This window comes from Pleurodeles waltl, chromosome 2_2 (assembly GCF_031143425.1).
Source record: "Pleurodeles waltl isolate 20211129_DDA chromosome 2_2, aPleWal1.hap1.20221129, whole genome shotgun sequence".
NCBI classification, from domain to species: Eukaryota; Metazoa; Chordata; class Amphibia; order Caudata; family Salamandridae; genus Pleurodeles; species Pleurodeles waltl.
In genome coordinates, this window is record NC_090439.1 from 338,169,083 (window position 1) to 338,184,545 (window position 15,463).

General features: G+C 40.5%; 1 protein-coding gene across 1 annotated transcript in view; it reads right to left on the reverse strand.

The window, feature by feature from the left end:
* The window catches only part of ZBTB14 (zinc finger and BTB domain containing 14), a 109,460-nt gene that overhangs the window by 47,210 nt on the left and 46,787 nt on the right, over positions 1-15,463 (reverse strand). The window contains exon 2 of the mRNA XM_069219807.1: positions 356-474. The gene's annotated coding sequence lies outside the window, so the exon portion shown is untranslated. The remainder of the gene's footprint in view (positions 1-355; positions 475-15,463) is intronic.

Consider the following 15,463-nt stretch of genomic DNA (forward strand, 5'->3'; position numbering starts at 1 on the left):
CAATAATTACATGTCTTTAGTGAATATTTTACTAGCAACCTGAAATTATCCAGTCTAACGGTTTGTAGACCCTTGTCAACCAAGTGATGTTATGATACATTTCATAACCTGTAACAATTTTGAAGCGGATTTCAGTTACCAGTGTCTTTTTTTGCATGCTTAAGTTATCTTTTTTACAACTAGATGTATTGAAAAAGTAATTGGAAAAAAATGCAGTTTATCTGAAAAATTGCATGTTGCTTTATTTATTCTAAGGTGCAGAAAACATATTTCACATATTCACTTTTAGTTGGCTTTGTATTAAATTCCATACAGTCACGAAGTAAAATGTTGTTCAAAAAATGCCGTACTATACCATGAACAATAGAGTGTCCTCTTCTCAATTATCAGCAGATTGTAAAACTTCTATCCTTGGAATATATCAGATAAATATATTCTGATGAGTCCAATACTTTGAGCTGGGCGCTGACAAATCTAGAATTGACAGAAAACAGAAATATAAAGGAAAGTCAGAAGTATCAATACATTATAATTCATATGAGTAACATCTGTGGTACAGACAGACTGCAGGATTTATCTGTGGTAGAGAAGGCAAGTTGGAGTTACCTATAAATGTATAAATGAGCATGTCTATTGCCTGTATACTATACGGTGGTGTGATTTTTGATGCTGACAAATGAATATGTATTCAGATGTTTACTCCATAATAACGAGCTTAGAAACCATGTGTCATAACATGCGGACATTTGATGGCTGCTACTCCAGATGTGTTTTGGCCGTCTGTGATTTGCAAAGTGCTAGCCTCATGAACAGGTTGCATATAAACTCTTGCTCTTCAATCATAATGTCTGAGGAAGCTGACTGCAGTATGTTCAGGAGTTGAATAAGTTAGTGATGTTAGGGAAGGCATCTGGAAAGAGACCTAAAAGATGTAAGTGATGTATCCAGTTAAAAGCTCTTCTCAAGGGTTCTGGTCTACTGCCCCTTGTTGTGAATGGAGGCATCAGGACAAAAGCTAAGACTTTGGCCTTGAATACAAGTATGGGATGAGCTCATGGTGGCTTTCAAGTTTGAGACTGCACTAAATAATAACTGATGGAAAGGTTACTGCAGCCAGTTCGCTATAAAGATCAGGCTTATGTCTGCATATTTGAAAAAGTTTGAACAAACAAACAAAGAACAAAGATTTCTGATACATTCACAAAAGGAATATTTATCTTCTACGATACATCAGTTACTTTGTCACTAGTGTGTTGCCGACTGAACCCTACTTTGCCTACAAGCCATTCATAGTATAGGTCAATGGATAAAAACAGTATGGGTAAACATATGGCAAAGAGGGGGTTAAAATACTGCTTCAAAGATGGCTTGCTAGCATGGAGAAATAGTCTAAACTTTTTACAATGGCCCAAGTGATGAAGTTCACAGTTTCAACTCAAAGACTTATTAGCCTTACTGCAAAATGTATTTACCTAAGAAAACGTGTCAGAAAGGAAGGCTAAACTTTCATCTAAAAGTGGCAACTTATCAGTATAAAGGTGAAAATGTTAACCATTTTGTAAAGTTAGGTGGTGGTATGAAGTTTTGAATTTGTGGAGGTGAATGACTGAATTGTTAAATGTTCAGGACTGATGCCATTACATTGGCATACTCTCACTATATTGCATGTTTTATATCAGATGACAATAGTAATGCATCCACTACATTGGCTTTACCACTCCACTACAGGTAAGTAGATGTAGAGGTAAGAATTGTGATGACATTGAATACACTGACCTCCATTTTGAGTTCATCACTGTCTCTACAGAGTGATACCCACAACTGAATTAACGATTCAGGCGCAGATATGCCTATGAGGTAACAGGGATTATCAGTCCCGGGAATGGGGAAAAAGCTGCCAGACCCAAAATGACCAGGACCTTTTGTGCAGATTGTTCCTGATTCCAAGGAGTTTTATGTAGGGTTTTAGAAGATTAACTGACAAAGTAATAAATATGAAAGAATGGCACTGCCACTCCCAAAGGAGAATCCTGGCGCTAAGTGGCAATGAATGCATCTACATAAAACAGGTTGACCTGAGTGGAGTGTGCATCAGAGGAATGAGTGAGTAACACAAAGCATTAGAAATACCAAAAAGCCATGTCTTGAGCTGCCTTCAAAAGATGGCTTCCGATTCGATAAATCTCAAATGCCTGGGGAGATGATTCAAAGCCTTTGTACCCTAGACTGTAAAGGATTTCCCTCCTCGTGTTTTAAGTCTGAACGTAGGAGGTTTAAAAATGTTGGCTTGTGAGCAACTAAGCGTCTGTACAGTTGGGTGGTGAGTTACTCTGTAAGCTCTGAAAGCAAATAAGATGACTTTAACAAGCATTTGCAATGCAATGGGTCTTGCATTTGCTCGAGTTAGAGCTAATAACCTTGTAAATTACTAACTGGACTTTTCTTGCCACACAAACTGAAACAAAAGTAAAACAGTTGACATAAGTGAGCTGATTTAAAGTGCCACCATTAGCGTGAATTAGACACACAAAAGGAAAAAGAAGTTTGCTCATTGTCAAAGTTATTGGCAAACGTGCAATTATCCATGTAGCAGGGTCGATGGCCAAGGCGGTAACAAAACCGCCCTATGGAGGGACAAAAGTAAAGCCGTTACCAACGAAAAGAAAGGATTTTTTAAAGGCAAGCCCACAAACGAGTGATAGTGATAGGAATGCGGTGGGCATGGTTAAAAGCCCAGATACATACCAGCATGTCAGAAAAGCAGCGCTTGTGCACTATATGCTCAACTTAAAGAGGACCCTTTTTAGGTTGAGCATAGCAGCGCACAAGCGCTGCTTTTCCAAAGTTTTGGTATCAATGTGAACGTTTAACCACGCCCACCTCATGCCTATCATTTTCACTTGTTCGTGGGCTTGCCTTTTAAAAATACTTTGTTATCCTTAGTAAAGGCTTTACGTTTGCCCCGTTTTGGGGAGGTTTGGTTAACGCCTCGGACACCCTGTTACATGGATAATTGCATGAATGCGATATGTTTGACTATGAGATAACTTTTTTTTTTCCTTTTGTGTCTCTCCTTCGCTATCATGCTTGTGGCAGCCATGGCACTTTGAATCAGCGTGCTTATGTCAACTGTTTTACTTTTCATTTTCAATTTATGTGGCAAGAAAAGTCCAGTCAGGAATTTACATTGCCAATAGCTCTACCTGGAGCAAATGCAAGACCCACTGCATTGCAACTGCTTGTTTCTTTCAAAGTTAAGGGAAGGCTGTGTTTAGTTTGCATTATTATCATCAGGCTGCAGATAGCAGGGCCTGATAAGCAGCAGTGATAGAGTAAGGTACAGAGGTGAAGAATTGAAGCCCTAAGGTATTTATCTCTTAAATAAAAATCCTTGTCAACTCAATATTGGAGGTGAGAACAAAACGTTTCTCAATGCTTTTAAATCAGAGAAAGTTAAAATGAATCATTAAGTTAACTTTTCATGTTAATATTGTTGAATCTTCTTTTCAAAGTGTTGCAATTACAAACAGCAGGCCACTTGCATCCAGTGGCCAGTAGAACACTGTGCCATATTTATTACTACAGTCATTTTTAAATGAGAGAAATTTAAAGTGCAAAAAAATGTTCGCCATTATGAACGTTTTTGCACTTTTAATTTCACCCATTTAAAGAAATGGTTGTTTCATTTGTGTTATACATGTAACGGTGCCACATATGGCGGAAGGTATGTCCTGTGCCAAAAGTGCGTACGATACAGGCACTCACTTACCCATACACATATGTCCCATTCATATTCACACATGTTCATACATCCCCAAAGCTCTCACTGACACACATAGCAGCCCTGTCATTGTGCCCCTAGTCAAGGTATTTTGTTCAGACCACAGTATCTTGCTCTATGGACATTAGGCTTATAGTCAAGGCAGGCGGGTGTGGAAGTGTCTGGTAATAATACGCATGTTGTTTAGCCTTCGGTAGTTCATGATGATTTTCACTGATCAGAATTAGATCACGCTACAGAAAAGGTTGGAGACCCCTAGCATAGATCAACTATCAAGACTTTCTTTCCAGATCAGTTTTAGTGATTAGAGGGACGTATCACAGATTACCCTTGTCTCCACTCTTGATTCTTCTCACCCTTCAACCATTTAACCAAGCTTAGCCTGCGCATATAGGCAAACTGAAGACACTTATGTGCAAATGATATCATGCTCATTATTACGTCGCTGTGAACCACAATGCTGGCTCGATGTCTTTGATACAGTTTTTCTCAGAATGCTCACAATATAAGATTAATTGGAGAAAGGGCAAAGCATTACCAATGTCATTTGCAACTACCAGAGCCAGTATGCCTGACTATGACATGAGATTGAAGTCCAAAGGTTTGAGATGTCTAGGAGTTAGTATTAACAGAGGTCTTAAAAATATGGTGAGAGATAATCTAGATCCCCTAATGACACAAATTAAAAATCACTTTACAAGGCAGTCTTAATCTTTCAATGTGGGACAGGGAACAGCGAGCTAAATATGGTTGTCACCCCAAAATATAATTGACTTCTGTAGGCAATATCCAAGTCCATGCTTTCTAATATCAATGTGGTTATGAAACAATTTGTCTGGGGAGGATCAAGGCCTAGAGTGAACACATGCAAGTTGCTGGCTCATAGCATGATTGGGGGCTCACGCTAGCCACATCTGGGTACATGCAATTTGGAACACTAACACTCAATTTGTGTACTACATGCTGCAGGCTACTTTCCCTCTGGAATGGTTGATTTTGAAGTGAGACTTACTGTCTATGTGGAGAGAGCAAGCGTGCCTAATAAGTTTATGGTTCTGCCCTAACATCTGCTACTGGTGGGGCATCTGGGATGTACAGTATGTCACCTGTACCCTTCTGATGATCCTTTTGGTGTAGCTGACACCACTGCATTTCTGGCACAGCCTATCTAACTACAGCTGCAGATGGCAGGCCTAGGCCCCTGTGGATGCCAAAACATGTATTATGAAAGACAGGAGGAAGGCTACTATCCCTGATCAGTTACAGTGGCTTACCAAAGTGATGGCGTATCTACCAGTCACTGTATGGTTTAGAAAGTGCAAGATCCAAATCAAGCCTTCACACAATTATAGGACCGTTTTTATATAATCCCTCGTGTGTGTAAATGATAAATAACTTATATGGCTACTATAGCTATATCAATAAGGACAAAGATGCGCCTCTGCTGGACACATGGGACTTTGCGCAATATACTGGCACACTAGTTCAGCAAATATTTACTGCAGAGTTGTGAATGTCAACTGAGAGTCCCCAAATACTTTATCTGTACATATATTTTCAGATTTGCATCCCTCTGCATGAAAGATTCAACATATCACCTCCACTCATTAACTTGCATACAGAGATGAAAGTCAGCTATATAATACAATGCTGTGCTGTAACATAATGGACCGGTAAAACTTTGATGAAAGCATACATTTTATGCCCCCTTATCCTTCACCTCTTTAACTCTGTCAGTAGTACACATATGCTAAATTGAAGTAATTTGTTTGATTCCGCTGATTTAGTTATCTTTGTATGTCATTTTAATTAATAATGTTATATAGATTGTATTGATATGTCCGTACAACTGCTGCAGGGTTAAATAAATGTCCTACTGTGGATGTTCATCCTTTGTATGTAGGCTCTATATCTCCATTATGTTACAGAGACACCTATCACTGTTTCTTCTGACCATGTCATCAATATTGCTTTTTTAATTAGTTCAATAAAAAATATAGCAAAAAAGAGGGTTTCAGTATAGGAGAGCGAATGTAATGGCAGAGGCAGGGTAGTTTATGACATACCTAGAACACACACTCACACACACTCCCATACTGGAGCGATGGACTCCAGTGACAAAGATGGGAACCCAGGGTCCGGTTCACAAAGCATTTTATGTGTTTAAGTTTGGCCTGAGCAAGCAAGTAGCCTCTTTTAATAGCATAAAACTACTTAGAATTAAGACTATTTTTTGTTTGAAAAGAATTTACTCACAAAAAGATTTTCATGTGAATACATTTAATTTGAGGGTCGAAGAGTAGGTGGGCGAGGGCTGGAATACCCTGCACGTTTGTGCACAAGCATAAACCTTTGAATGTTTAAAAATGGAGACTGCAAATTAGAACACTCTGGGGTTGCCCCAGTATGTATGAAATCCAAACTGCGATTCGCTAAAACACGATACTGAATCCCTATTTGAGTTTGTGAACAAATACCGATTTGGTATTTGGAAAGAGCATACCATCCAAATACTGAAAAAGAATGGTATGTATTAATGCTTTGCAACCAAATTCCGGTCGCAAACACTTAACTGAGCATAAGCACGTACTGGTGACCCATTCGCAATTGGGAAGGGGGGTCCTCCTGTGACAGCTTTCCCTTTGTGAATTTAAAAAAAAGAAAGATTGTTTAAGAGGCAGCTCTGGGACACAGGACCACTACATCTTCTTAACAAACAAACAAAATAAAGAAAACAATGCATTATTAAAAAGCATGCCATCTGCTGACCCAAGCAGGCCATCATCCAAGTGACAGAAGCAATTTTTAAAGAAGCTCAATTTGCGGTCTTACTTATTAATATCCAAGGCATAGGTCAATTTAGAAATCTCTAATTTAAAAAGAGAACTTTCATACATTTAGAATAGCACCCACCAAATAGCGAATCCAGATGCCCTGAGGCACTATCACCTGAACTGCAAAGATATCTCCTATGACAACCAGTCTGTTAACCTTCGGTGAAGTGGCATGAAGATGCAGGCACTGCACCTCCTTGCAAGACTAATCTTTTAGGCTACCGATGAGGGGATTCAGGACTACTCAAACTGAGAGCAAGATATAAAGATACTTAGCAGACAAATAATTTCAGCAGGTCATGGGTAAAATGTTTTTTATATGGGAAGAGGGGAAGTGTAAAGTAATATTATAATTAAGAGCAGTAGCCCTCATTCTTTAACTGTGAAACTGAAAAACTAAGTAAATTTTTAACTCTTAATGTGTTTGTCATCTAGCTTAGGAAGCAAGGTAAGTTGTGCCTCTCTCCAAGGGTGAGGACCAGTCCAAGAAGGCAGTATCGACTGGGTAATTATGTGTCTTCTACTTTTGTTTGCTTCATGATAGATTATACACCTGCCTCATATTCCACATACACACATATCTATGATTGCTAAAACGAGGGGTTAAACTGTTACCCTCCATTGTTACTATCCCTAATTGGTGTAATGAACAGAACGTTTGTCTCTATCATAAAAACTACCTTTTACTTTTACCTATAATTCATAAAGTGTGAAAATAAAGATTAATTCTTGGTCATGAAAATGGGTTGTTTAAATATTAGTGCAAATTTTTGTTAATCCAAAGAAATTGATCTCAGAGCAACAGTAATTTCAAAAGGCCACTCAGAGTACAACAATATACCAAACACTTTAGTTCTCTTTTTTATATCTGATATCTTGAATATTTCAATGCCTCCAACCAGGACATTTACATTATTATTATACGAAATAGACAATACTGTTTTGCAGGACTCTTTCTTAATCTAAACTTTGCTTACAAATGTTCAAGTGTGAAAAGAGACTATACCTAAATTAGAAGATCAGTTCTAAAACATAATTGGAATATGCAGACTAAAAGAGGCACACCTTATATTGGATGAAGTGTTGATATATTGAAGAGTAGTATTCCTTATTGTGAATTACTCAGAGTTAGAAGGAATTGTAGTACTCTGGAATTGTAGAAGGAGGAGGAGAGTAGGGTGATTAGGAGACTACAAGCAAGGGATTATCCTGATAAGGTATTACAAATGGCTTGTGAGAAGGTAACTAATATTAAAAGGGAAGCTCTATTGGTCAAGACCGAAAAGGAATATAATTGTATCCCTGAAATGAGGATGATTACGACTTATAACACTGCTAGTCCAATGGTTAGGAGGATAGTGATGAGACATTGGCATTTGGTAAAGCATGATCCCATAACTGGGAAAACATTGTCTCCTTGTCCTCAATTTACGTATCGTAAGGCAAAATGACTGCAAGACATTTTGGTTCATAGCTATCTACGGCAACAAGAGAATAGAAACATTGGTTGGTTCAACCAGCAGAGGGGTTTCTACAAGTGCGGTAGATGCAAGGCATGTAGGAATAGTAAAAATGTTAAGATGTATAAAACAGTCTTCGGTGAGACTAAAAGAATTAACAAAGCTATTTCATGTGTCTCGGATTACCGCATTTATGTATTACGATGTCCCTGTGGTTTACAGTATGTTGGCAGCACTATTGGCCCTGTCAAAAAGAGGATTTGGGAAAATTACAGGGCCATTAAGAATTATGACACCTCATATCCTGTGGCGAGACATTGGTCAAAGATGCATAATAGGGATGCTGATTGTTTGGTATACTTTGACATTGATAGAGTTGAGAGGAATTTACGTGGAGGGGACAGGGAGAGGCTCCTTAGGATCAGGGAATCGGAATACATTATTCTTCTTGGGTCTAAGACACCGGGGGGCCTCAATGAGGATGAGGAGCTTCATGTGCAAGTTGGACAAATGTGAACATTAATTAATGGCAATGTTTATTTTATTCTTCTCTGTTCTCTCCGGTTAGGCGCTCCCGTACTGATTATAACCTGTGACATTTAGATACCAGTATATTATTATTTTTTTATATTTGATATTCATATTATGAGGATCACTCTTGAATTTGTTATGGTATCACCCCTAAATTGTTATTTTGTATTGGAATTTCCAATTTTGTGACATTGACAATTGTATATGGTTTGGAGAGAAAATAATTATTTTGTATAAAATAGGGTGATATTGCATTAATCTTTACAAATATTTTACTTAAAATGTATTTTAGTATTTACTTTGTTGCCCCCTTTGATATAATTGTAATTATCCTATATGAAGTAGTATTTTTTCTGTGTTTAACAACAAGGGGTATTTAAGTCTAGCTGGGTAAGTGAGCAGGTTTTTTTCAATTTGGCCATGATGTGTTGAAACGCGTTGCCATCTTAGTAGTAAATATATTTTTTTTCTTTTTACATCAGTTTGCTCTTTGGAATGATTTAATATTTTGTTCAAATAAAGCTTTATGCTTGAGGAGTGGACATGTTGAGTGTGACTCTTTCTTTCTGCCTTTTAATGAAGTGGCAGAAATCTTTTTTGCATTTATAACGGGCTCCACTACCATTTGTTTGCACCAGCCTCGTTTTGTGGATGTAGCCGGTTGAAGTGGATTTTCATTTGTAAATATATATATATATATATATATATATATGGAAAATGTCACTTACCCAGTGTACATCTGTTCGTGGCATGAGACGCTGCAGATTCACATGCTTTGCACATCCCACCATCTAGTGTTGGGCTCGGAGTGTTCCAAGTTGTTTTTCTTAGAAGAAGTCTTTCGAGTCACAAGATCGAGGGACTCCTCCCCTTTCGGCTCCATTGCGCATGGGCGTCGACTCCATCTTAGATTATTTTCCCCGCAGAGGGTGTGGTAGGAGTTGTGTATTATAGTAATAGTGCCCATGCAATGGAGTAAACATGTATGTACATAATGTAGTTTAAAGTGATATATTTACAAATTTACAAATGTTCAAGATCAACTTCGAAACGGCTACAGGCTCCCGGGGAGGTGGGTGGGCGCATGTGAGTCTGCAGCGTCTCATGCCACAAACAGATGTACACTGGGTAAGTGACATTTTCCATTCGATGGCATGTGTAGCTGCAGATACACATGCTTTGCATAGACTAGTAAGCAGTTATCTCCCCAAAAGCGGTGGTTCAGCCTGTAGGAGTTGAAGTTGTTTGAAACAAAGTTCGTAGTACTGCTTGTCCTACTGGGGCTTGTTGAGCTGTTAACACATCCACACAGTAGTGCTTGGTAAACGTATGAGGCGTAGACCATGTGGCTGCCTTACATATTTCAGTCATTGGAATGTTTCCTAGAAAGGCCATGGTAGCACCTTTCTTTCTAGTTGAGTGTGCCCTTGGTGTAATAGGCAGTTCTCTTTTTGCTTTGAGATAACAGGTTTGAATGCATTTAACTATCCATCTAGCAATGCCTTGTTTGGAAATTGGATTTCCTATATGAGGTTTTTGGAAAAGCAACAAATAATTGTTTTGTTTTCCGAATTTGTTTTGTTCTGTCAATGTAGTACATTAACGCTCTTTTGATGTCTAATGTATGTAGTGCTCTCTCAGCTACAGAATCTGGCTGTGGGAAGAACACTGGTAGTTCCACTGTTTGATTCAAGTGGAACGGTGATATGACTTTTGGTAAAAAATTTGGATTTGTCAGTAGAACTACTTTATGCTTGTGTATTTGAATAAATTGTTCTTGTATGGTAAATGCTTGGATTTCCCTAACTCTTCTTAGAGATGTGATGGCAATTAGAAACGCAACTTTCCATGTTAAATATTGCATTTCACATGAGTGCATTGGCTCAAAAGGTGGCCCCATGAGTCGTGTTAAGACAATGTTGAGGTTCCATGAAGGAACTGGTGGTGTTCTTGGTGGTATAATTCTTTTTAGGCGTTCCATAAAGGCTTTTATGACTGGTATCCTAAACAGTGAAGTTGAGTGGGTAATTTGCAGGTAAGCTGAAATTGCAGTAAGATATATCTTAATGGATGAAAAAGCTGGTTTTGACTTTTGCAAATGTAGCAAGTAGCTTACGATGTCTTTAGCAGATTGTATTTGATTAATATTGCAATAATAAACAAAACTTTTCCACTTATTTGCATAGCAATGTCTAGTGGTTGGTTTTCTAGCTTGTTTTATGACTTCCATGCATTCCTGTGTAAGGTCTAAGTGTCCGAACTCTAAGACTTCAGGAGCCAAATTGCTAGATTGAGCGATGCTGGATTGGGATGTCTGATCTGTTGATTGTGTTGAGTTAACAGATCTGGTCTGTGTGGTAGTTTGATATGAGGCACTACTGAGAGGTCTAGTAGTGTCGTGTACCAAGGTTGTCTTGCCCAAGTTGGTGCTATGAGTATGAGTTTGAGTTTGTTTTGACTCAACTTGTTTACTAGATACGGAAGGAGTGGAGAGGGGGAAAAGCGTATGCAAATATCCCTGACCAACTCATCCATAACGCATTGCCCAGAGACTGATCTTGTGGGTACCTGGATGCGAAGTTTCGGCATTTTGCGTTTTCTTTTGTTGCAAACAGGTCTATTTGTGGTGTTCCCCAATTTTGGAAGTAAGTGTGTAGTACTTGGGAGTGAATCTCCCATTTGTGGATCTGTTGGTGATCCCGAGAGAGATTGTCTGCTAATTGATTCTGAATCCCTGGAATGAACTGTGCTATTAGGCGAATGTGGTTGTGTATCGCCCAATGCCATATTTTCTGTGTCAGGAGACACAACTGTGTCGAGTGTGTTCCTCCCTGTTTGTTTAGGTAATACATTGTTGTCATGTTGTCTGTTTTGACAAGAATGTGTTTGTGGCTTATTATTGGTTGAAATGCTTTTAACGCTAGAAATACTGCCAATAGTTCTAAGTGATTTATGTGAAACTGTTTTTGCCGAGAGTCCCATTGTCCCTGAATGCTGTGTTGATTGAGGTGTGCTCCCCACCCTATCATGGAGGCATCTGTAGTTATTACGTATTGAGGCACTGGGTCTTGAAAAGGCCGCCCTTGGTTTAAATTTATATTGTTCCACCATTGAAGCGAGGTGTATGTTTGGCGGTCTATCAACACTAGATCTAGAAGTTGACCCTGTGCCTGTGACCATTGTGATGCTAGGCACTGTTGTAAGGGCCGCATGTGCAATCTTGCGTTTGGGACAATGGCTATGCATGAGAACATCATGCCTAGGAGTTTCATTACTATTTTGACTTGTATTCTTTGGTTTGGATACATGACCTGTATTACATTGTAAAATGCTTGTACTCTTTGTGGACTTGGCGTGGCAATCGCTTTTGCTGTGTCGCTTGTTGCCCCTAAGTATTGCTGTGTCTGACACGGCTGAAGGTGTGACTTTGTGTAGTTGATTGAGAAACCTAGTTTGTGTAGGGTTTCTATGACGTACTTTGTGTGTTGTAAACACCGTTCTAGTGTGTTGGTTTTGATTAACCAATCGTCTAGGTACGGGAACACATGTATTTGCTGCCTTCTGATATGCGCAGCTACTACTGCCAGGCATTTTGTAAAAACTCTTGGCGCAGTTGTTATTCCGAATGGCAACACCTTGAATTGGTAATGTACCCCTTGGAATACTAATCTTAGGTACTTTCTGTGTGAAGGATGTATTGGTATATGGAAATATGCATCCTTTAGGTCTAGTGTTGTCATGTAGTCTTGTGGTTTGAGCAGTGGGATTACGTCTTGTAATGTCACCATGTGAAAGTGGTCTGATTTGATGTAGGTATTTAATGTTCTGAGATCTAATATAGGCCTCAGTGTTTTGTCCTTTTTGGGTATGAGAAAGTACAGAGAGTAAACTCCTGTTCCTTTCTGTCGAATTGGTACTAATTCTATTGCTCCTTTTTGTAGCAATGCCTGGACCTCTAGTCCTAGAACATCCATGTGTTGTTTTGACATATTGTGTGTTTTCGGTGGAACGTTTGGAGGGAATCTGAGAAATTCCATGCAATAACCATGCTGGATAATTGGCAGTACCCAAGTGTCTGTTGTTATCTCCTCCCAATGTTTGTAAAAATTGCTTAGTCTCCCCCCCACAGGTGTTATGTGTTGGGGATTTGTGACTTGGAAGTCACTGTTTGTTTTGAGGAGTTTTAGGGCTTTGGAACTTCCCTCTATTCTTTATATTGCCCCCGAAAACGTCCCCGCTGATATTGGCTTTGATAAGTGGGCCTTGTTTGTGAGGTTGTGGGTTCTGTTGCTTGTCCTCGAAACCCCCCTCTAAATTGTGTTTTGCGAAATGTGCCTCTGCTCTGTGGGGAGTAGAGTGTGCCCATGGCTTTGGCCGTATCAGTGTCTTTTTTAAGTTTTTATATAGCAGTGTCCACCTCCGACCCAAACAGCTGCTGTCCATTAAAAGGCATATTCAGCACGGCTTGTTGTATTTCCGGCTTGAGTCCTGACGTACGCAACCACGCGTGTCTCCATATTGTTACTGCAGTATTTACTGTCCTTGCAGCTGTATCTGCTGCATCCATTGCTGACCGTATCTGATTATTTGAGATACTTTGTCTTTCCTCCACCACTTGTTGTGCCCTTTCCTGGAACTCTTTGGGTAAGTGTTCTATGAAATGCTGCATTTTGTCCCAATGAGCCCTATCATATCTTGCCAGAAGTGCTTGTGAGTTGGCAATGCGCCATTGGTTTGCTGCTTGTGCTGCAACCCTTTTCCCAGCAGCGTCAAATTTGCGACTCTCCTTGTCTGGAGGTGGTGCGTCTCCCGAGGTGAGAGAGTTTGCTCTCTTGCGAGCTGCCCCTCCTACCACAGAGTCTGGTGTTAATTGCTGCGTGATATACACAGGGTCTGTAGACGCTGGTTTGTACTTTTTCTCCACCCTTGGAGTTATGGCCCTGCCCTTCACAGGCTCCTGAAACACCTGTTTGGAGTGTTTTAGCATTCCAGGTAGCATAGGTAAGCTCTGGTATTGGCTATGAGTGGAGGATAGTGTATTAAACAAAAAGTCATCCTCAATTGGTTCTGCATGCAAGGTGACAAATATGAAATGCCGCTGCCCTCGAGACCACCTGCGTGTAGGATGTACTGTCCTCAGGTGGGGACGGTCTCGCTGGGTAACAGTCTGGGCTGTTATCCGATACTGGCGCATCTTAAAGGTCCCATACGTCGGGATCGTCCTGACTCATTGCAGTATGCGTTGGGGATTGCATCAGTGGTGGAGTGACTACCGGTGATGTGTGCATTGATGGTGGTGGAGATGGTGGCGGAGTTGTCTGTCTTGCCACCTTTGCCTGTGGCTGCTTTTCCTTTTCTTGAAAGGCAAGTCTCCTTTTCATTTTAATTGGGGGAAGAGTGCTTATCCTCCCTGTGTCCTTTTGAATGTGGAGCCTCCTTTGAGTGTAGTCTGGCTCCATTGATTCTAGTTCTTGTTTGAACTTATGTCCTTGCATTTGGGAGGACAATCCCTGTTCCTCTGTGTAGGGACCTGATTTCGGTTCAGAGGCTGGATGTTTCGGAATGGAAACCTTTTCGGTAGTCTGTTTCGGCTCCGACGACACTTTCTTTATTTTCGGCGTCGTGGTCTCTCGGTGCCGACCCATTTCGGTGCTGCTGTCTCGGTGCCGAACTTGCTCGGAGCCGCTGTCTCGGGCTCGAGATTGCTATGTGCTGGTATCTCGACCGGAGTCGGATGACTTCGACACAAGCGTGCCCTTTTTCGGTGTCGATGATCAGTCACCTATTTTACGGGTTAAGCCATGGCCTGTTGGCGGTGGCGTCCCCTGGGCTTTTGTGGTCTTCTCGTGAGTTTTATGTTTCGACGTCTTACTCACGGTTTTAGGCGTTTCTTCGGGATCAAGTTCGTCCGAGTCCGACTCCTGGATGGAGAAGGTTTCCTCTTCCTCCTCCAAATGCCTTTGTCCTGTCGGCGCCGACGCCATTTGCAGTCTTCTCGCTCTTCGGTCTCTTAATGTCTTCCTCGACCGAAACGCTCGACAGGCTTCACAAGTATCTTCTTTGTGTTCTGGAGACAAACACAAGATACAGACCAGGTGCTGATCTGTATAGAGATCATTGTTGTGACATTTTGGGCAAAAGCGGAATGGGGTCTGTTCCATCAGCCTTGAAGAGACACGTGGCCGGGCCGACCAGGCCCCGACGGGGGATCGAAAAAACCCAGAAGGGCCACCGGAGCTCTTCAAAAGTCGGTGTCGATCTGTAGTAACTAACCCGATACAGGACGCAAACAATACCGTCGAATTTTCCGAGATTCTAACTAACTTTCCGAACCGAAACACGGAGCGAAAAGGAACACGTCCGTACCCGATGGCGGAAAAAAAACTATCTAAGATGGAGTCGACGCCCATGCGCAATAGAGCCGAAAGGGGAGGAGTCCCTTCGATCTCGTGACTCAAAAGACTTCTTCTAAGAAAAACAACTTGTAACACTCCGAGCCCAACACTAGATGGCGGGATGTGCAAAGCATGTGTATCTGCAGCTACACATGCCATCGAACATATATATATATATATAAGCCACATCCACATTTCTTGTAACACACACTGTTTTATTCATGAAATTTAAATGGACGGTATTGATAACAAGCATTGGCAGAGTCAATAGGACTGGAGTTGGCTACCAGATTTTGGCTTTCACAATGCTTGTTTTGTCTAGTCACTGCTTTTGTAAAACTTAATTGCTGAGGGATCTCCATGCCTGAAAACATTTTTGTGGTTTTTAAAAGCACACATTTCCATAGTAGCCTCTAGAACTAAGGGAACGACTTTGGGTCCTGGTGTGCACCTTGAGAAATA